We start from the raw sequence: 22,252 nt of genomic DNA, 5'->3' as shown, positions 1-22,252 counted from the left end.
CTCATACAAACCTTTGGATATTCAAACTTCAGATATTCAAAACATCGGATAATCGAAACTTTGGATAATCAAGGATTTAGAAAATCGAGTCAGGACTGTGGTTTTGTTGAAATTTTGACTATTTAAAAAACGCTAGTACCGTAAAACGAGCTAACTTTGATAGGTTTGAGATTTTTTCGCAAAATGAAGAGTACAAATTCAATACGTACTGAATGGTATTGAATCATACTGACCGTGGTAGAAAACTGTTCAAAGTACTTCAAAAAGAACTTTTCATAAAATTTTAAAAAGTTTAAAAAGTTAGTTAACTGTAATTAAGACAATGTTGATGAATAGCATTATTTAAATTTTCTCAAAGTGTCATGTTTTTCTCAATGAAAATTATTTCGAATCGGAAAACGGAATGCGATTTCGGATTCTTTGGACAATTTTCCACTAAGAGAAGGTAAAATATGTTTGTAAATAATAAAAACTATGTGTTTTTGAAAAATAATTTAAAAAATCTTCAAATTTATAGCCATTTTCAGTTGAACAAATTTCATTTAAAATGTTAAAACTTTAGATTTCAGCTTGTGATTCACTTTTAAATGCAATATTAATCGATAATTTTATAAACCAAACTAGTTTTAAAGAATTCCAAGCAAAATTCTAACTTTTAAATAATTTTACCTGAAATTGATATGTATTTTGTTAAAAAGCTTATAAACCTAGTTAACTAAATATAAACATTGATTTTTTCGTTGAAAACTATATTAGCAACCTAAGTAATGGTACATTTGACATAACAATAAGATTTGAACACCTTAAATCTGATTTTAACGAGACAAACTATGACTAGGTCACCCCAGAAGTCAAACTAAGAATTTTTAACGTAACTATTCTAAACACTTTTGAAAAAAAAAATATTCAAAAATGGTGTATGGACCTTGTGTGGGCTACCCCAGCACATGTTTTAAAAATAATAATCTGAAGACAAACCTTACCAGTTGGAAAATATTCCAAAAATTAATTGAGATCCTATCAAAGTTACCCCGGTTCACGGTACTATCGAAATCTATGAGGAATACCTAATTACACCCTTATTGCATATCATTAAATTTGAGTATTTTTTTGTCGAAAATACGGAGTCTTGTAAAAATACGTACTTTTGAGAAAAAAATCCAAAACCAAGGCCTACAAAAACGGGGCACTGTAGGGGAGAGTGGGGAGACTTGATCCCCTTTTTTTGTATCGCACATAACTCTGTCAATTTCTCACAAAACTACAAACTTTTTGCATGAATTGAAAGTTTAAACATTCATCTATGTTTGGTTAATAAGGGTATTTCATCAAATGAACTCTTCGAATCATGCAAAGCGTTTTAAAAAATATTTAAAACCGGTATTTTAAAAATGTTAGGGGTAACTTGAACCCTCTTTCAACATTTTGAAGAAATCTTAAGCAAAATGTTTCTTTTTCATCCAAACTTTTAATTTTCTATAAGTTACAGCAATTTTACATAAAACCTGTACGTTTGTGTTCAAACTATAACAAGTTTAGTATGTAAAATATTTGAAAACTTAAAATATTATTTTTTAGAACAAAATTAAGCATGTTTACAAAAGCTGGAAATTTTTGTTTACAAAACTTTTGAAAAAAAGTTCAAACTGCAGTAAGTTATGTTCAACTATATTAAAGGAATCTATGTATGAAAACCCAGCCCAATTAATTAATCTTGAGGCTGATTCCAGTGACTGTAAAAATGCAAGGATCAAGTCTCCCTAAACGCAATTTTTTCAACAATTGATTGTAAAAATAGTATGACGATAAATTTAACATCAAATGCGTAAGGGTTTTGGAGTTGATAAGTTTATCAAGCAATTCAGGTATAAAATATATTTTTTTGAATAATTTTTGAGTGTTTTCTATACATATCAAAACAAAGAAAAAAAGATCTCTTGGAAGTTTTTTGCAGCTCGTTTTAGAAAAATGTGTGTAACTCAATCTAAACATTTTTTAAGTTTTTGCTTTGTTTTCTACAATGAGCTTTAGTCAATTTCGCACAATTTTCTAGAACAAAGCTAATTGTTTTACCCACATGCTGACGAGATACAGGCTTGGGATCAAGTGCCCCCGGGGATCAAGTCTCCCCACTCTCCCCTACAGGAATGCAATCAAAATCACTAATTACAAGACTTGAAAAAAATAAAGATTTCTGCTTTTTAATGGAAGCATCAAAATTGGATGAAAAAAGTTTTTATTTTAATTTGAATTCAGACACCTTTTTTTGAGTGTACACTGTAAAAGTTAATTCGCCCCTTAAATTAAATTGTCAGATGAAGTCCTCGAGTTCCTCGAGTTTCATTGTAAAAAAGTTTTTATAAACATTTATTCGCTTTAACAAAGTTTCCATAATCGCTTGACTATTTATTTAAAAGCCGTTGAAAGGCCAAATTTGATTGAACTGAAATAAAAAAAGGACAAAATTCCTAAATTCAAGGGATTTTGCCCCCATTTTTCATATTGAGTAATTTGAAAACCCCTATTACTAAATAAGTAAAGGAGGAAAAACTCCTAGAATAAAAAAATTGTGTACTTTTTTTATTTCAGTGTTAGTTTTATTCAAATTACAATAAATTAAAAAAAACGTGTCAATTCTTCCGAAAGTAGCATAAATTCACCTCTTTCGCTGGTTATTGCAAAAAAAAAATGGGTTTTGAACAAGGTTTAAAAAAATGATTATGGTGAGTCATGAATATGACCGAACCCAGTCAAGGTTCATCGATAAATTTGTCGTTTTTAAGGCGTCCGCCTAGATCCTAGATTGATTTATTAAATTATTTAGTAATATCTCTAAATTTTGGACCAATAAAATAGAAATCAATCAAAATTTCAACAACACAAAATGCGAAGAAACCCAAAAAAACAGCATTGAATCAATCCAAGAAAACTTTGAAAGATCGAAAATCTTTGGGTATACAAAATTGTGGTAAGAAGAGGGCGGCAAAACATAAACAAACCCCATCGAATGCTGCCTGGGGAGAATAGGACGACCAAGGGTGGGTGGGATGAAAATGGAGCGCATTGAAACATTTTTCTACAAGTTGGTTGTTATTTTTTTGCATATCGGTTGTATCTTTTAAACGACGACCGCAACCGGCAAACCGTTTGCGTTTGCGCGAGTTTTTAAACTTGAAACGTTATAGAAGGTGGTGCATGGCGGCGGAGGCTTCGAGCATGATTTGGCCTAGGTCGTGCCGGTAATTGCCATTGAGCAGAAACAGATCTGCGCGAGAGGAATAATAGAAAGGTGAGGGTGGTGAAACTTGCTGCCAAGTTCAAGTACACAAATCTTTGTGGCAGGTAATTGGTTTGGTTTTGAAGATTTCTGAAGGAGCGAATGAAAGCAAACTTTGCAACAGCTTCAATTGGTGATGCGATATTGGGTTGAATTTAATTCGCTAGTGCAAATAACACATGATAATATCAGGAACTGTTTGCACTCGGAATAAGATTGCATTTATAGCTATGTTTACAGGTGGCGAAGGCATTTAAGTAATTATTGGTTGTTGAGATAAGAACTCGCTCTTTGAAAGGCATAACATCTTCACAAAAACAGTAAAATATCTTAAATATTAAGAGTTGAAAATCGTTTGAAATATATTTAATGCATTTTTTTGCATGGTAAAGCTCAAGCCAAGCCAAGCTCATGATTCGCAAACAATTCGGTCCATTCCGCGAACGACCAGTCGCTACTCCCAAAGCTCAGCTGACTGCGGAGAAGCAGAAGCAAAAAATAAATAAACCTCAACCCAGAGTTCACTGGCATCACTTCCATCGACGGATGCGTCGTCGACGCGCCGCCGTATGAAGGTGGGTGTGTGAGCGCGATCATGTGCAAAAACGCAACAGTCATTCTTGCGATCGCACGCCACGCGCGCTATTGCGGATCAAATGCAGCAATTCTTCGGCAGATTTTTGTCTTTTTCTCTCTCTATCTACGGTACAAATGGGCGCAAACGCACACACATGCCGATAATTTTTCTCTCTTTTCTCTCACCCATTCGCACAATTACCGGTGCAAAATAATGATCATTATCTCATAACGAAAGTGAATCGAGCGCGTGTATGTGTTTGTGTGTTTGTGTTTTTTCTAATGATTTAGCTTACCCATGCGAATAATTTGGAATGCATCTGCAAAAAAAACATTCCAAAAAAAAATTAAATGAACTTTTGTTTAGTTATCAATATTGAAACAACCGTTAAAAATAATTTATATTAAATATCTCATTCCATATTGTAATTAAATCCAAAAACAATGCAATCCAGCAATTTACTACCACCGTTCTGATCTTTTTTTTGTTTTGGTTTAAAGCAAACAATCGAAAATAGATAAGACAGTATTTCATGATTACTTTTTAAGAACAATCAATACGCCATCACTTCCATCGACGGATGCGTCGTGTACAAAAGATCTTTTGAAAAAGTAAGCCATATTTTACTGTATGCCACGATAGTAAATTTTCAAAATTAATTTCAAAATATTTAAATAAAAATAAGTTTATTGAAAGAATAACCAAAAATGGAAAACAATCGAACTAAAAGTACAATGCTTCTCTATCGAAACTCCAAGAACGCAAATTTTAGGACCACCCTTTTTCGGATAGGACCACCCTAATCGCCAAACACAAAAAATAAGGCTCTAATTATTTTGGACAACAAACTTTGAGCCAATTCGGAACTTTTGTATAAAACTGGTTCTAAAAGATTTATTAAACCAAATAATCTAAATGCCAGTTTTGATGGATTTCAGGTGAAACGGATATATTGTAAGGTCGAATGTACAAAAAGTCGAATGCCAAAAGGTCGAAAGACATATGGTCGGATGGACAAAAGGTCGACAGGACAAAAGGTCGAATGTGAAGAAATGAAACTAATATTAATAGTTAAAAACTTCTAAGATATTCTTGAAAAAATATTCTTACATGCAAATCTGATTCGCTTCTAAGAGTACATCCGTCCTTTTAGTAATGATCTTTTTTTTTTTTTTCAAATAAGCAGAATAAATTCCAAACCATTTTTTGAGAAGTTTTCCATTCCCCAAAAACATTAGTTCGTGTAATAATATTTTGTAATAATATTGTGAGTCATTCTATTCTTTCAAACATGAGCAGTTCTTTGAGAAAAAAGTGTGACTTTTTAAAATATTTTGAAAGGTTATTTTATTAAAAAAAAATAAACCTATTCTTGATTGTCATAGTATTTTTGTAAATTTTTCCATTCTTTCAAACATGAGCAGTTCTTTGAAAAAAAAATTCGACTTCTAAAATATTTAAGAAGTTTATTTTTATTTAACAAAAAAAAAACGTATTCTGGATCGTCAATTCTCAAAAAGAATGATCGACTTCTAAAATATTTTGGAAGTTTAATTCTTTTTAAAAAAAATCGACCTATTTTTGAATGACATGTAATTTTTGTGAGTTTTTTCATTCTTTCAAACATGAGCAATTATTTAAAAAAAAGGTCGAATTCTATTATACTTTTAAAGTTTATTATCATTAAGCAACCTTTCCCTGAATATATTAATGTTTTTGTGAGTTTTTCCATTTTTTAAAATATCAGTTCCTAAAAAAAGTTCAATTTCTAAAATATTTTTCAAGTTTTGATTTTATTTTTTAAAACCACATATTCTTGTTTGTCGTAATGCTCCTGTGATTTTTTTCTTCAAATATTAGTGTTTTTTTAAAATACGGCTTTTAAAATATTTCAAAAGTTTTTTTTTTCATAAAAAAATAAAAGTTGTAATATTTCAGTGATTCTTCAATTCTTTCAAATGTAAACAGATCCTTAGAAAAATTTTACTTCAAAAAATATAGCTGCATATAAAAAAACGTTACTTAATCCACCATTAGGTGGTTGGTGCCTTCCTCACATTTAGAGTGTAATGCTAGGTAATATCTGAGATCCGGCCTCCACAAAGTTCATAAATAACACTTAAGTGCTTATAACTTTTGATAGGGTTGTCAGATCTTCAATCTACTGAACTCGTTGGAAAGGTATTTTGATTACCTATCCAACGACAGGTCACATGATAGATCCGGGCAAGGTTTTTGTCAAAATATCTGAGATCCGGCCTCCAAAAAGTTCATAAATAACACTTAAGTGCTTATAACTATTGATAGGGTTGTCAGATCTTCAATATATTGAACTCGTTGAAAAGGTCTTTTGATTACCTACACAATGACAAGTCGTATGATAGATCCGGACAACGTTTTCATCGAAATATATGAGATCCGGCCTCTAGAAAGTTCATAAATAACACTTAAGTGCTTATAACTTTTGATAGGGTTGTCAAAACTTCAATCTACTGAACTCGTTGGAAAGGTCTTTTGATTATCTATCCAACGACAGGTCGCATGATAGATCCGGACAACGTTTTTGTCAAAATATCTGAGATCCGGCCTCCAAAAAGTTCATAAATAACACTTAAGTGCTTATAACTTTTGATAGGGTTGTCAGATCTTCAATCTTTTGAACTCGTTGAAAAGGTCTTTCGAAAACCTTTCTAAAAATGTATAACATGACGAGGTTTCTTACAAAAACCACCCTTTTACAATCTTCCGGACTTTTGTTAAAATCGTTTTTTAGCATAACTTTTGAAGTACTTCACTAAACTTTATCATTTTCAATAGCGACTTATAGGGTCAGCCGACAAATCTGGTCAGCCAGTGCCGAGGTAACTTAGTGCAACATTTTTTGATCAACATCAACATGATCAACATTTTATAGCATTTCCTCAGTAATGTGAGGAAGGCAAAAATCGATCGTTTTATTTGTATTTTTAAAGATAACCTCCCTCCCCTCCCTTTTCTCCAGTCTCCAATAATCCGGGGCAAGTTTTTATTTAGAAGACCTTTAAATTTTTAAGAATATAGGAGTGAAATTAATGAAAACCGTTTAAAACACCTTTCCATAGCTGCTTTTCATTATTTATGCATTTAGGCTAACATCAAAAGTTTTTTTTTTAATTTGCCCTTTCGACGTTTTGTCCATTCGACCTTTTGTCGTACATTCATATTGTGCCGGTAGTTTCAGAACCACCAAAAATATTTATTTTCCATGCTTTCTAAATTAAGGCTCTGAAAGGCATCATTCCCGATCGGCCATTTGGCGGCCATGTTTGTTTTAGAAAAGCATTTAAATCTTGATTCAGAAATTTTGTACAAGCATTTTATATATAGTGATTATTTTTTCATTTCAATTTCAGAACCATCATTGCCAGTCATTGCCCCAAAAGTGAAAGACACCATCTACCACCTTAAAAACATCAAACGTTAAAAAGCAATTGGGACTCTGGAAAGATTTAAAACATTCTGTCTGCATTTTCAAAACATTATCAATTAAAAATATAGCTGCCTTTGTCTTTTTTTTAATTTGACCTTTTTTATATATTTTAGTCAACAAGTTGTCATTTCGTATTTTTGTTAAATGTTAATTTTTTATGTGCAACTATGTTTTAAGTAGATATTTATTTATTTATTTTTTAGAATACGAAAGCTTTGCGTATTCTTCAACGATCCAGACCTGCGTAATTCATGCGTGTCACACCTTAATTGATTTTTAATCAAGTATTTCTCCACATAACTCCCGCTAATGCTTCCCTGGCCAGCTGAGTCAACAGCTTACCAAACACAATAGTTCAGCTCAAACCAAACAAGCACGACGACTCGATATAATAACGAATTATTATCGCACAAACTTAACCACCGATTCGGGTGTACAGTTAGATCCTTCGATTTGCCGTTTTGTGAAAAACCGCAACAAGAAGCGCTAAACCGATAGGGCAAATCAATTCCGCCCAACGACCCAACTCCACCTAGCCGCGGTGATGTGTGACCAAAATGAAATTACAACCGTCGCAAGCGTGGATTTCTAGGTTAGGTTAAGGTACAAAGCACACACATGCACGTACGTGTGTGTGTTTCTGTCCAGAATTCAATGGCAGGAAGTGATGCTCATATTTGGTTTCGAACCGTTTTCCATTCTACTGGAGTTGGAATGTTTGTGGCTGTCGAACCCACCCCGGATTGGAGCTTCTCCATTGAAAATCTGATCAAAACAAAAACCGTCCAGGTTGGTATGAAGAAGGTGGAGTTTGGCAAGCTCAACGGCAAAACAGATGATCGCTGAATACCATCCTTGGACAGCAATCAGTGTAGTGACATGCTGTGTCAGCGAACCCCGCGTACTCGTGAAGAATTGCCTCCAACGACCTATAATTGTACCCCCGCGCTGGATACGGAAGAACCGCACAACAGTTACACTTGCAAGCATTGAGTCATGAGGCTCACCTGGCGGAGGTTCTTCTCGTTCTAACTTTGCCAGTAAATTCTGGCCGATCGACAGTTCTAACGGTTTGCGGTCTCTGGCGATAAAAGCTTCGCGGTCTTACCTGGTGCTTCGCGAGGTCCCTCTCGAATCCGCTGCTGCCGGCGCCAGAAGTGGTAAACTCAACAGGGTCGCCGTAACGTTGTTGTCGTTAATCCATTTGGGGAGGCCGAAACGACCTGCAATAAAAGAGATAGAGGGAAAACATTGAATTGCTGCATCGAATGGGAGCAAAATTATTGCTTTATTATGGCGGGGTTAAACTATTATGAAGGTTGAAAAATGTGGTTAATTTGGGTAGCAGGGTGTCGTTTGGACCTAAAAAAACTGAAACAGTCAATAAAAAGACAAACTAACCCTTAACCGTGCCCAAATCGCTCAACCAATAAACCACACTCGCAAGTTATGCTAAGTGGTTCCAAATCAAGATGTTCGCGCCCCTTCTCCGAACCCGAGCAGACGGAAATAACTTGGGAATAACATTTTTTGATATTTGGAAGTATTTTACCAATAACATTTTATGTTATTTATAACAAGATTTGTTATTCGTCGTTATGAATTTTTTGTTGTTGGATTGTTATTGTAATAAAAGACTCATATGTTATTTAGTTATTCTTCGACCACATCTTTGTTATTATTTTTTGTTATTTTAACAACTAATCCGACCATCCCAATAACAGTTGGCGGTATTCTTCCATAACAAAAAATGTTATTCCAAAGTTGTTTAGGCCTTCAACCAATACCAGACCAATAACAAATTTTGATATGATAACATAAACTATTATTATACCCTTCTGCAAAAAAATAGATTTTTCAAGAAGATTCCATAACACTTTCTGTTATTTTAACAGTATTTGTTATTGAAATGGCATGAATTTTGTTATTACCGTCTGCCCGGGAACACCCGATTTCTCGGTGCTGCTGCTGATGATGAAGGAAATTGTCAATTGCCAAAGTGGCAAAGTGAACTGAACCAAAGAGTTGGTTGGAATTCACCGTCGTCTGCATAATGCTAATGGGGTAATCTGCTTCGGTTGGCTTCTTCTTTTTTAACTGATTCGTTGAAAGATGAAGAAGGTGTGAATTGAGGCTGGCCGAGGTCATCAACGATTCGGGGGTGGCAAAGTGCATAATGGTTGGGGGAAGAAGAAAAACTTAATAAAATCGACAGAGGAGGAGGTTTCGGAACGAAGCAAACAAAAAACTGTGCTTGGAAAACAAAACACAATGCTGATGAATACGCGCTGGTTGGCGGATTTTATTAGTTTGAGCACGTGGAGTCTGGGGCCGGTGAACAGATTGCCGATTGTGTTATAGTTTAGATTGATACTTCTTCAACCGGTATACAACCGGGCAGCAACAATACATCACACTCCGACTCCAACGGTGGCGTTGAGAAGGTGGTTGTTGGTTTGATGGTAATTGAGAGTTTATACGGCTTGAATGCAAAGTGGACGTTGCGCAAAATAAAGCATGGTTTGATGCAGAAATGGATTTGCCAACGCAAGTAGTTGAAACAATTATGACGTAAAAATGAGAGGAGAAGAGTAAGTTTAAAAAAGCGAATTAAAAAAAAAGTATTCCCGACATCTGGAATACATCCCATTAAATCCAATGAAATTAGTATGAACTTTAAAATTGTCTTTTTGTCAATCAGCTCTGGTCGAGGTCGAAGGGTAATCAAAAAATACTAAATTTCTAATTTGATGCATAATTTAGAAAAAGTGCACTGATATCGCAAAATTTGATAAACAATATTACAGTGATGCTACTGTCAACAATTTGCTAAATATCAATTGAATTTTGTTTCTTAAAAATTAAAATTTTCCGATCCGTGATCCCAAAATTGAAAAATTGTGAAAAGGTTAAAATGACCTTATTTGATTAAAATTACATAAACAAACAAGGTATTCTCAATACTTTACATTCGAATCTAACAAGTTTTATCATCAGAATTTTTTGATTTGTTTTGTTTGCATTTTTTTGCCCAAAATGTTTGAAGGGAGGGCAAAAACGTGAAACAAAATTTGCAATTTTCCACGAAAACCGAAAATGGATTTTATTTGATTTTTTTTTTTTTGTTATTTGGTTCAAACATTGGCCTTTTGGCCTTCTTTAAGACCAAAGTGGGTCTCGTGGCGCAGGGGTAGCGGCTTCGGCTGCCGATCCCGATGATGCTATGAGACGCGGGTTCGATTCCCGCCTTATCCACTGAGCTTCTATCGGATGGTGAAGTAAAACGTCGGTCCCGGTTTCTCCTGTCTCGTCAGAGGCGCTGGAGCAGAAATCCCACGTTAGAGGAAGGCCATGCCCCGGGGGGCGTAGTGCCAATAGTTTCGTTTTTTTTTTTCGTTTAAGACCAAAGAAGCTATTTTGTGTCTCCATACAATTCGATCATTTTTTCGAAAATGTTTAACTTTTGGAGACATTTTCTGATCGATTTGGAATCTTCGCCAAAGTTGTAATTATTGTAGGTATGAGGACTTTTCAGAAAAAAAATAGTTATACGGAAAAAATGCCGATATTTAAATGAAGTTTTTTTCACAAAAAATCAATTTCATTTTTTTTTGTTTTTTTTTTGTATGTTCTAAAGGATAAAAATCCGCAACTTTTGAGCCATAGAGAAGTATGAACAAAAATGTTGCGCCGAGTTATGATTTTTTTTATTCAAAATTAGTTTTTTGTGAAAAAAGAATTTTTAGTTAAAAAAGTTTAGACCTGAAAAATATAAATTTTCTTGTTTCTTTTTCTTTTAATCGTTGGTTTTCAGCAACAAGAGATCCAATCTTTAATGTCACTTAGACAATTTTATGGGATACTGAAAAATTCTTGTTCTTCTTTTTTTTTAAGTAGTGTTCATGATTGTCCATTCTTGATTTTTTTTTCGAAAATTTCAGGAGTGGACAATCATGAACACTTTTTTCAAAAACGACAAACGGAATTTTTCCATTAAAAATTATTTTGTTAGTGCCTTTAGTGCTCTTGAAATCGATGAATTTTATTTAAAAATCGACTGCAAATTTGCAAATATGTAAAAAAATTATTGAAATTTTTATGTTTTCCAAAAAACTCATTTATTTTTTTTCAAAAAAGTCATAAGGCCGTTGCAAATAATTTTCCAAATTTTATGTTAACCCCCCCCCCCCCCACCTCTCCCTATCCCCCTTCAAAATCGGTCCGAAAAATAAGAGGGCGGAAAAAATTATTTTCAAAAACTTCAAAATTTTAAAGGAAAAACCTACTAAAAACAATTTAAATGCATTTTACTTAATTATTGTAAAATTTCGAGGTACAGTACCGCAATTTTTTTTACGAAAAAAAATCTCCTCATAACTTAGATATTTTGAAAACTAATACCATGGCTTGCAAAATCAACTTTTATATTTTTTAATTTTTTTTTGGCCCCTCCTTGACTTTGGCCAGAGTTGGCCTGAAAAACAAGGGGCAAAAAAATATGTTTTCAAAAATGTTAAAAGTTTCAATGGAATTTTAGGTGTAATCAATTTAAAATGCATTTCCTGCGTTTAAAACATTTTTTTCGTGTTTGATTTAATTCAAAAATCTTTTAAATTTAATGATTTTTTTTTCATTTAAATGTTGAAATGTGGCTTGTAATTTCAATTATTATATTCTTTTATTTCTTGTTCATTGATTTTATTTTCAATTTCGAATTTTTGGGTGTTTTGAAACCACTTTGAGTCAGGGATAAAAATAAAACACCCAAAAGGCAAAAACATAAAAAAAATGTTGGACCTTTAAAAAAAGCTGTAGCTATGAAAAATACACAAATTACTTAAAAGAACAGTTCATAAATAAAGCTCATGAAAAAACGCAAGAAAAATGAATAAAGAATTATGAAATGCTTAATTCACAAACTCTCCAATTACTATTACTAGTAGCCTTAAATTTTAATTTTAACTAAGGAATATTTTCCATTTATTCATTATTTTGTTTATGAAATCATGAAAAGCTTTATCAATTTTTTTTTTGTTAAATCAATAAAAAAGTTTTTTTTCTTGTTCCAGATCAACTACGAATCTGATAAAAAGAATTGTAAAGTGAAATAAAAAATCTGTCTTGAAAATTAAACATAAATATGAGTAAAAGTGGCTTGTGATGACAAATTCCAACATAAAAATGCTAACCCGCTAACCCAATTATGTCGACACAAAAATGAAAAATTATGCATTTTGCGACCCACTAGCGTGTCTCAGTGTTTGTCTGCGCCAAAATAGAAACATCAGAAAATGAAAATTAACGAAAAAAAAAATACGCCGACCGATTCCCATCCACCGCCAATATGGCTTGATCGCCATCGTTTGGCCATCACTTCATCAATATTCATATGTATTGGGGCTCTGCTAATTCAGCATAAAAACGCGCAACTTAGCGCGCCGATTTGTGCACGGTTGTGCAACACAACACGCACATGTGTGAAAGATCGCCTAATTTGGCTGATATAATCATTAACGAAATTTCCTGCGCACAAAAATGCGCAGAGACAAACTGTGAATGAAGAGAGATAAAATTAGCGTTTTATTTAGAAAAGTAAAACATTAGTTAGCTTTGCATTAAAAAAATAACAAGAAAGAAAGGAAGGAAATTCAAACAAAAAGAAATATTAAAAACACAAACAAGTAATCGGAAACAATTGCACAACCAAAATCAAGCTGGTCATTAAAACAAAACAAAAACACAGCGACAGAAGAAAGTTGAACAGTCAAACCAGCATCGAAGGTTAAAATTCGACAGCCAGGGTAATTTCGGAACCACATGTGTGTCTGCATTTGCGTTCAGAGAGATGCAGCAAAAAAAAAGCTCGTATTACGCGGGTGCGCAAATACCCCCGAGCTTTATGGTTGTTTAAATAATTGGAAAGCAGCCAGAAAACAAGCCGGAAAATCGACAATTTACACTTGTTTTGTGCGAAATATCTTGAGGTTCGCCGTTGTGTCTATTGAGTAAATACACACAGACAGCCACACCACATGACTTGTTGCTTATTTTTGCTTACCTCAGTGTTACAGTGCTTTTACCGGGCAAAGTGGAGCACACTTTGTGATTGCACAGTGAAAAAAGTAAATTTTGACTTTCGTTTGAAAAGTCAAAATTGATTTAACAAGGGTGCAAAATTACTCATTGATCAAATAACAAAAAAAAATGATAAATTTTACAGATTATTTTTTTACAGTGCACACAAATAAAGCTAAGTGAGTGCGGTTATTGTAGTTGCTGCTACGGTTTTACATAATCATTTTTGCGCTTCTGTGATTTTGCTGATGGATATTAATTTTCACCACTTCTGGGCCCACTGATGTTTAATGGTGGCGCACTGGCTGTAGTCGCATGTACCCACCATGTTGCTTGGTTAGGCGATTTTAATTGCAAAATGATGTTGGTTTTAAAAGTGATTATTAAATTTGACAGCACTTGGACAGTAACTGTCATTTTTCAAAAAATATTTATATTTTATTAATTAATTTCCTGTTAATTCCTACAAATATGTCGAATCCAACAACTATACCTGGAAATTTTATTTTCAAAGTTCATATTTTTAAGTATTTTCACAGCATTCTTACACAAAACTTACAAAATATGCTAGAAGCCGGACATTTTTTTGAACTGATCATTTTTGAAAGAATGGAAAAACCCACAAAAATTTTACAACCGTCAAAATAAATTCTACAGTTTTTAAAAGGTCCAATAAACCTATTTTATAGCCAAAATTACCCAAAAATAAAAATAAATGTTTATAGGACCTTTTTTTAAAAAAAATCCCAGAATTCATAAAAATTAAAAATCTCTCAAAATATTTTTAAATTTCAGACTTTTTATATTTAATTGCACTGAACATGTCTTAATGAATGGGATATCTCACGATATTATTACAAAAAAAAACATTTTTCTTAAGAATGGAAATAATCTCAAAAAAGGTAGTATGGAAATTATGCTATTGTTTCTTTCAAACAATACTGCTCATTATTGAAAAAAATGGTAAAACTCACAGAAAAACTATTTTTTTTGTAATGAATTAAATTTTACAAAAATATGTTAGAATTATGTTTTCTGCACATGTTTAAATACATGCATTCAAATCACAAAAATATTACAGAATTTAGTTTCACTTGTTCCACTTTCGATTTTTTGTCCATTCGACCTTATGTCTTTCGATTTTTTGTCGCACATCCGTTATAAATAGTGCCCATGCTGACAATTTCTGAAAGTATAGTTTTTCGATCACAAGATTTCCTATATAATTTTGTCGTATTTATTTAAAGCAAAGCCAAAACCCACGTAAAAAGAAAAAAAACAACTTTTTTTAATGCAACTTAATTTTGAAAATATTTCCCCCTTTCCAAAATAAATTTAGGAGCTTCTCAAAAATGAAAAAAAACTCACAAAAATATTTTTTTACGTTTTTGTTTTTTTTAAGGAGTTTATTTTTAGAAAAAAAAGTATTAATCCAACTGCGCTCAAAAGGCCTGAGTGTAAATAAAAATTTTACATTATTTTATGCAATATTACACCCTGAAATACATCAGTATGGGAAAACTACTTGACCGAAATGTCAAGGTAATATCTGCGTTTATCCTTTCTATTCTTCATCTGTCTGATGGCCGAGCGGGCTAAGGCGCCAGTCCTTACTGACGGTGCTGGGTTTGAATCCCGTCTGTTCCATTTTTTTGTGTTCACAATAATTTTACATGCATTGTGTAATATTAAGTGTCTTTTTTGACGAAGGTGATGTGCATGCTTTTGCCATCGGATTTTTTGCTGTGTAATTTTCAAAGAATTGCTCCGTAGGAAGACAAGAAATGTTCAAGTTTTTAAACTCAGGGGGTCAGCGATTGTCCACGATCCATACAAAAAAGATTTGTTTTGTATGGAAATTGTCCACGAGGGGGAGGGAGGGGGCCTTAGATTTCAAAAAAGTGTCCACGTGGTTTATGGATGGTCCCTACTCGGACAAGATAAAAAAATTGAAAAGTCTGAAAATTCCAGCATTTTTTGTCAAAAGAGCAATCCTGCATTCTAAAAAATCACACAGTCAACGTTCAAAGGCTAGATCAGATTAAGCCACTACAACTATGTGGCCGCGCACCGCGGAATGCGTAAAACCTCCATCTACGACTGTGTACAGGCCTGTGGCACAGGACAGGACCACAAGAACGAAACTTGCCGCTAATCTCTAGCACCAGCGTTTGCTTTGCATGCCCTCCAATCGGACCGCGGGCCTTAATTGATTTTTCGCAACGACCTCTGCTCCGCTCTGCTCTATGGACTCGTAGTTCACGTCAAGAACTTGGATATCTCAGTACTACAGGTGCACGAAAAAAAATCTATTCTGGGTTATTTCAGAAACTAAAGTTTCTCTCCGTGTACCTGCTACCAATATCTCGCAGGGGGGCTTGGTACGTTATACAGAGACAAACCAGCAGGCACCGCGATTGTTTCGGAAGACCTTGGTAACTAATTGATTACCGCGGTGGCCGGTCCGGTTCTGTTTTGCGCTCAAACCGGTATTCGGTCTGTTTTGAGAGTGATCGCGAAAACGGTTCGAAATCAGGTTGCGGTTCGATCTACCCGCACTAATCTCAATCTTCCGCGACATTTTTTGCTTGAACGCGCGCGCGCGAGCATAATCGCGTTGATTAGTTCGATTAGCGTTGCGTAATGTTCTGCGGGACGCGCCGCTAGATTCCGCAGCAATGACAAAACAATCTAATCTGTGGGGACGCCGCGGTAGCGCTTAGGTTATGAAGTTCCTCTCAATCATGCTGAACACCGCTGCAATGGTACACAAATGGAACGACCACGACAATAATGGCGTAAGTTAACACCTGCAGAATGTTTCTTTTCACGTCCCACCACCGTCGACGGTAATTGCCCTGGCCAAATCCGAAAAACCTTGCGGAATGCAGTCCACAAACTGGTACAGTAGGGTCCTTGCAACGAATACCCGCGGTTTAACCACCCTAACCACCAAGTCACAACCTGAATGCACTTAGCCCTTAACAGAGCCTGTTTTATGGGCAATAAATAGTGCACCCATTCTTGCATCTACTAAACCAAGCTGGACGACCATTCCGACGGCGCAAATGCCTCAATTTGTACCACACATTTGGCCAACCAGTTGGTAGTTCTACAATACCCTCGGTGGATATTGTTACCCCCTCGAAACATTCCGCAGAAAAAAAACCCGCTCCAATGACAATTGGGGGATGGAAATGGAATTTTAAGCATGATTAATTTCTGTGTTTGAAGTCGTCGCGATCCTGATGGCCGCCACCACCTTCGGTTTGAAATGTTTAGTCGGAACTCCTTCTGTCGGATTTTAGAAGGGTAGGGGAAATATGCCCATTTTAAGCCTAATAAGCGGTCGTGTTTGAATGATGCTGGATAATCTGGATTGTTCCTTGAAATTCACTAAAACCAAGTACACCAACGACTAGAGCAACTTTTTGTGAACATTTCTGTTTATTTTCACTTTTATTAAAAGTTATGCTATTCCTTTTACAAGCATTTAAAAAAAAATATTTCAAAAACGCATTCTAATCAGTCGTGTGCATTGGGCCACGCCCATTTTTCTATTTTCAGCTTAGTTCTTTTTTTCTTCCAGCGCTCTTTTGGGTTTGCTTAGTGCTGCCAAAATTGATGAAATTTTAAGCGAACACTCACGAAAAGTAGCATTTGTAGCGAAAGTTTCCTGGCAGCACTTGCTCTCTCCAACAGGCGCTGCACCAGCATGGTGGTGGTGTTGGTGGCCACCCTTTGTTCTTTATTTGCCTTCGCTCCTCGCTCGGTTTTCTTCAGCCTTCGATTGAAATGGATGTTCAAAATTCAAACGTCAGAAGACTTAGCGCGTTTGTTTTTTTGATGGTGCTTGCTAATTATTTACATTTTTCGGGTTTATTTTTCAAGTGAGTGACTATCGTTAGCGCAAGTGAAAAGATATTGATGGGGACTTTCGTTAAGCAGTTATCTTCTGAACTTGCGTGTGGATGTGTGTGCCACAGAAATGGTCTCGCAAAATAGAAATTATGATCAAAAGTGCATTAAATTTGATCTATTTGGCCAGTAAATGGCATAAATTTGCGTGCTTACTTGAGGCGGTGCTGTTGCTGGTAAGTTTATAGCCTAAATAGTATTTTTGGAGCTTTAATCGAGCATCAAATTCTCCATATGACGATGATAGGTGTTTGATTAGAAAGGGTATATTTCCCCTAGTTAACGTTTTACAACTGCACGCCGCCGGTCTACTCGTAAAACGGAAACTTTCTGTAAACGGGTTACGGCGGCCGTTGGTAGAGTTTGCGGAAGAAAAGAGAATTGATTTATATTGAACTGCTATAAAACTGTTCGTAAATCAGTATTCAGCGAAAGTTTGATTAGTTCGTGTAAGTTTGCTGATGAACGACAATTGGACGTTTTAAGGAATTCCTTGAAGCAAAAATACATCTGAGACTTTTTATCGCAAACACTAACCTCAATGGTGTTGTTGTTAATTCATTTATTTCTGGCAGCTTTAACCTTCTCAGTTATTCGCTGCCCTCCCAACCTAATTATTTTTCTTCGAATAATCGAATCACGAAAAATCATTTTGTATTTTAATAGACAATCAACTATTTAATTTTTACTAAAATGGATTCGCAGAACTCGAATTCGATGTTAAAAATAAGAAAATTAAAAAAAGATTTTTTTTTGTTCGTGATTCGATTATCAGAAGTCCTACACAAACCTTCGGATAATCGAACTTCGGATAATCGAAACTTCGGATAATCGAAACTTCGGATAATCGAGGCTTCGGATAATCGAGTCTGGACTGTATTTGAATCGTGATGGCTGATATTTGGCTGATACTGTAAAAGCGCTACATAGGTGAGACAAAGGTCTCAGGATTGAATCCCATTACAGACATGTATGAATCGTACAGAAGACCAATGCGGACAATTCGAAGTCCTCGGAAATTGAAGGAAACTTTGCTTAGTAGGTCCGAAAAAAGGTAATTTACCACGAAAAAAAACGAAAAAAAATTTTTGTTCGTGATTCGATTATCCGAAGGTTTGTATGGGACTTCGGATAATCGAATCACGAACAAAAATTTTTTCGTATGTTATCATTGTATTGTTTTTTACATACAATTTGAGTTCTACGACCCCATTTTAGTCAAATTTGAGTTGTTGATTGCCTTTCTTGTTTTTTACATAAAATTTGAGTTCTACAACCCCATTTTAGTAAAAATTGAGTTGTTGATTGCCTTTTAAAAAATAAAATGCATTTTTTCAATATTGCATCACCGCCATTTTGGCCGCCATCTTGGATTTAATAAAAATTCTAACTAATTTTAGCGTAGTTTAGGGATCATACCTATGCTCAACAATCAAAAATTAGACAACGAAAAATATATTTATTTCGTGATTCGATTATCCGAAGTGAAATTTTTCCGAGGCCTTTGGAAAATCGAGTCTGGACTGTATACGAAAATCTGTATCTTGAGAAGGAATTTTCTGATCGATTTCATGTCTTAGGTATAGTTGTGATGATGATTAGCACTTTTCAGGAAAAAATAGGTTCACAGAGAAAAAAATCTCGATCTTTTTTTTATTTTTTTCACTGAAAGTTGAATTCTCGAAATAATTTTTCTAATTCTCTAAGGCAGATGCAAATATTTTTTGATATTTTTGTCCCTCGACTATGGGCGAGGTCGAGGGGTGGGGGCAAAAAGATATAAAAATATAATTATCAAAATTACAAGCCAGAATTTCAACATTTCAATGAAAAAATGAATTGAAAAATGCATAATACACCTGTACAGTTGATATGCAATCTTTTTTTATATAAGTTTCGAGGCTTTTTTTTGCGGTTTTGTACATTAAAAATTCAATAAAATTCAAAATTTTACAGACATGATAAAAATGATTATAACCGCTGTGGAATGCAGTTAAAATTGATTTCAATTGATTTCGCTTAAATTTCCATAAAACATTTGAACTTTTTCGAAAAAATATTTTTTGGCTGCATGATCTTCGGGCCGACTTTGAAGAGGGGGTGACAAAAACTTTAAAATAAATTTGTACCAGCCCTAATTTTATTTTTTTGCTCTAGAGTTTAGGATGGTGCCAAATTTGATAGCAAAATTATATTTTTTTAATTGATCTTTCGAAAAAAAAAAATTCAAACGAAATTTAAAAAAAGTTTTTTGATGTTAAATCAAATTGTCAATTGAAAATGACTTAACACATTTCTTGATGTAGTGCACCCTTTTCAAGATATGAGCATATTAAGGTGAAATTTTTCTCAAAATGTTAAGTATTTTGCAATACAAAAATACTTTATGAAGGAGAAGCACCTCTGCAAAAAATATTTACTAAAAGCTTAGAAAATGTCCTGCATTTTTCCTGTTTTTGTATATGTTGATCGGACTTCTGGTTGTTGTGATACAGCCTCTTAAAGTTTAATTTTGGGAATTTTTTTTTTTCAGTGTTAAATAAGCTTTTTTTAAATCGCGATATCTTGGAAACTTTTGGTTCAATTTTCAATTATAATGAAATAAACTTCTGTGTAATGTTGTATCTGCTCTTTTCATAAAACAATATTTAAAAATTGTATAATCAAGAATATCTTTTTGAAAGATTTCATAAAGAAAATCACAAAATTTGCATTTTTATAGTCAGAGAGTCAGTTGCAAGAACTATTGTGTTAAATCTGTGTTTCTATCGCCGCAACTAATGAGAGATCGGCGGATTTGATCTTGGATAATACTCGCATAGCTTCAGAGAGTATGTTAGACTGTTTGTTGATATGTTGGAATGCCGTAGATCACCACTGTTTTCAATTTGCAAGAATTCCTTGGAAATATTGAAAATTGAAATAAACTTACAGTAGTATTCCTTAGTTTTCTTTTCACATTGCCTCATTTCAGGTGAAGTGTTTATCACTTTACCGTAGGGATGGCACTTGTGTTTACCAAGAGGCAGATGTGGGCTTCGCAATATGCGCTTGAAAACAATTACATGGAATAACAACGTTGCTGGGCACGTGTCTACACCATCATGAACGCAACGCGCTTAGAAATGTTTCACGGTTCGTCACCTCCCTCGACAGCTGGTGGAGTAACACCTGACCTGAAGAGTTTTGAACACTTGCCGGTACGCATCAACGCGGGAGGTTTTCCTATACACACGTCCAAAAACGCACTCCAGAAGCAGCTATTGAACCACGTGGTTACGATATACCGTTCATGTACGGGAAGAGATTCGCGCGATGTGTTGTCGATTACGGGGCTGTTTGCATTCGTTTACACCTCTCGCCTGGGCCCAGCTGACGGTTTCGTGAGTGTGATTGCTGGTAGTTGTTAACACGAGTAACACACACCTCTTTTTGAAGTTCCAGCAAGTCATACGCGCCGCGAGCCCAGAAGTAGGTTTGGCCCAGTTTTTCCGACAGCCGGCCTCGTGTATGCAAATGTTATGCTCGATTTCAGCAGCGGTACTTGCGGTGGGTTACGTTCGCGAATTGTTGAACAACGAATTGGTACGGGGCGCCCTGCGCTGCGTTCCCGGGTGGCGTGCGACCTTTGCCAAGTTCGAGTTCAACCCCCAAGTGGAATAACCTTTCGCTTCCCACTCGGGTTGGACGCACTTTGAAAGCTTTCCGCTCATCAGTCGCTAATTAGTCGTAGTCGTGGAGTGACAGCCACGAACATTTTGGGTGGTCAACCGCGGTCGACCTTCTCGGGCACCATGCATCGGACGGAACGAATTAGTCCAGCGTTGAACCAATGGATAATTTGCTCCAAATCGGATTACCGCGTCAGCGATTAGCGTTAAATGAACGAAATGTTTCGTTTCTTTCCCATCGACCTGCCTGTAGAAGTAGTGTGCTTCCGATGAGGGGAAACAACAACGCTGAAGTTCAAAACGGAAGATTTCCGTCGCGTCGCGATATTACACAACCCAAGGTGCTCCGAGATCGCCCCCGCTCCGCAGAACCGGGCAAGAATTTACGAGCTTCTAGAAGTCTTAATTGTCCAGCATGGGAGGGAGTAGCTTGGTGCGCGGCAACCTGTCGAATAAAATGCAGAATTTATTTGCGCCATAAAACGATCAAATCACGGAGTTCTCTCGCTCTTGTGCTGCGCGGTTCTGTACAGAACCAGGCAGGTATTCGAGGGTTTGGTTAAAGATGACGAAGTCATGTGTTGTGTTGAAAATGTTATAATATTATTTAAAATAATGAAACTGTTGTGATTTTTTTTATCAAGCCTTTCGTTTCAAAAGTGATCTTATTACTCTTAACTCCTATTAAGACATCTTCAAATAAAAGGATTATCTAAAAAAATAGAAATTATTTTTGGTGCAAGCAAATTATTTCGCAAATTCACAAATGAGGGCTTATTATGCATTTTTTCACCAAGTTGAAACTTTAATAGGCTTTATCTCAACAGTCCGATCAACTTAGCCTAAGAAAAAAAAATTCAGCTTTTCGAATATGTTTTTGGAGAGGTGCTTCTCCTTCATGAAATCTTTTTAAAGTGCAAATAGAATCATCTTTTTTAGCCTTAAAATACTCTTAACTCCTATCCTATCCTATCATCCAAATAAAAAAAAAAACACAATTAAAATTCTTGAAAAAACATTGCGAAATTCTTGAAAAACAATACAAAAAGGTACGATTTGTTCAAAAAATGTTTCAATTGTTAAAATTAATAATACTGCTCAAATTAAAAAAAATAACAAAAAATGGTAATATTGTGGATTTTTTTATAATTATTGAATTTGTTTATAAATTGTTAAAAAATATTAAAATAATTTTAATAATTCGATGCCCGTGTGCTCTCTTGTTCTGTCTAGAAAGGAATCCCATCAATCTTAATACAGAAGAG

General features: G+C 34.8%; 1 protein-coding gene across 2 annotated transcripts in view; it reads right to left on the bottom strand.

Moving 5' to 3' along the window:
* Positions 1 to 22,252, bottom strand: part of LOC120428225 (uncharacterized) — a 113,164-nt gene that overhangs the window by 55,347 nt on the left and 35,565 nt on the right. For both annotated transcript variants that reach the window (XM_052710336.1, XM_052710338.1), the window contains exon 3: positions 8,432 to 8,546. The gene's annotated coding sequence lies outside the window, so the exon portion shown is untranslated. The remainder of the gene's footprint in view (positions 1 to 8,431; positions 8,547 to 22,252) is intronic.

This window comes from Culex pipiens, chromosome 3, assembly GCF_016801865.2.
Source record: "Culex pipiens pallens isolate TS chromosome 3, TS_CPP_V2, whole genome shotgun sequence".
Lineage (NCBI taxonomy): Eukaryota > Metazoa > Arthropoda > Insecta > Diptera > Culicidae > Culex > Culex pipiens.
This window is presented reverse-complemented; position numbering and strand designations above follow the sequence as displayed.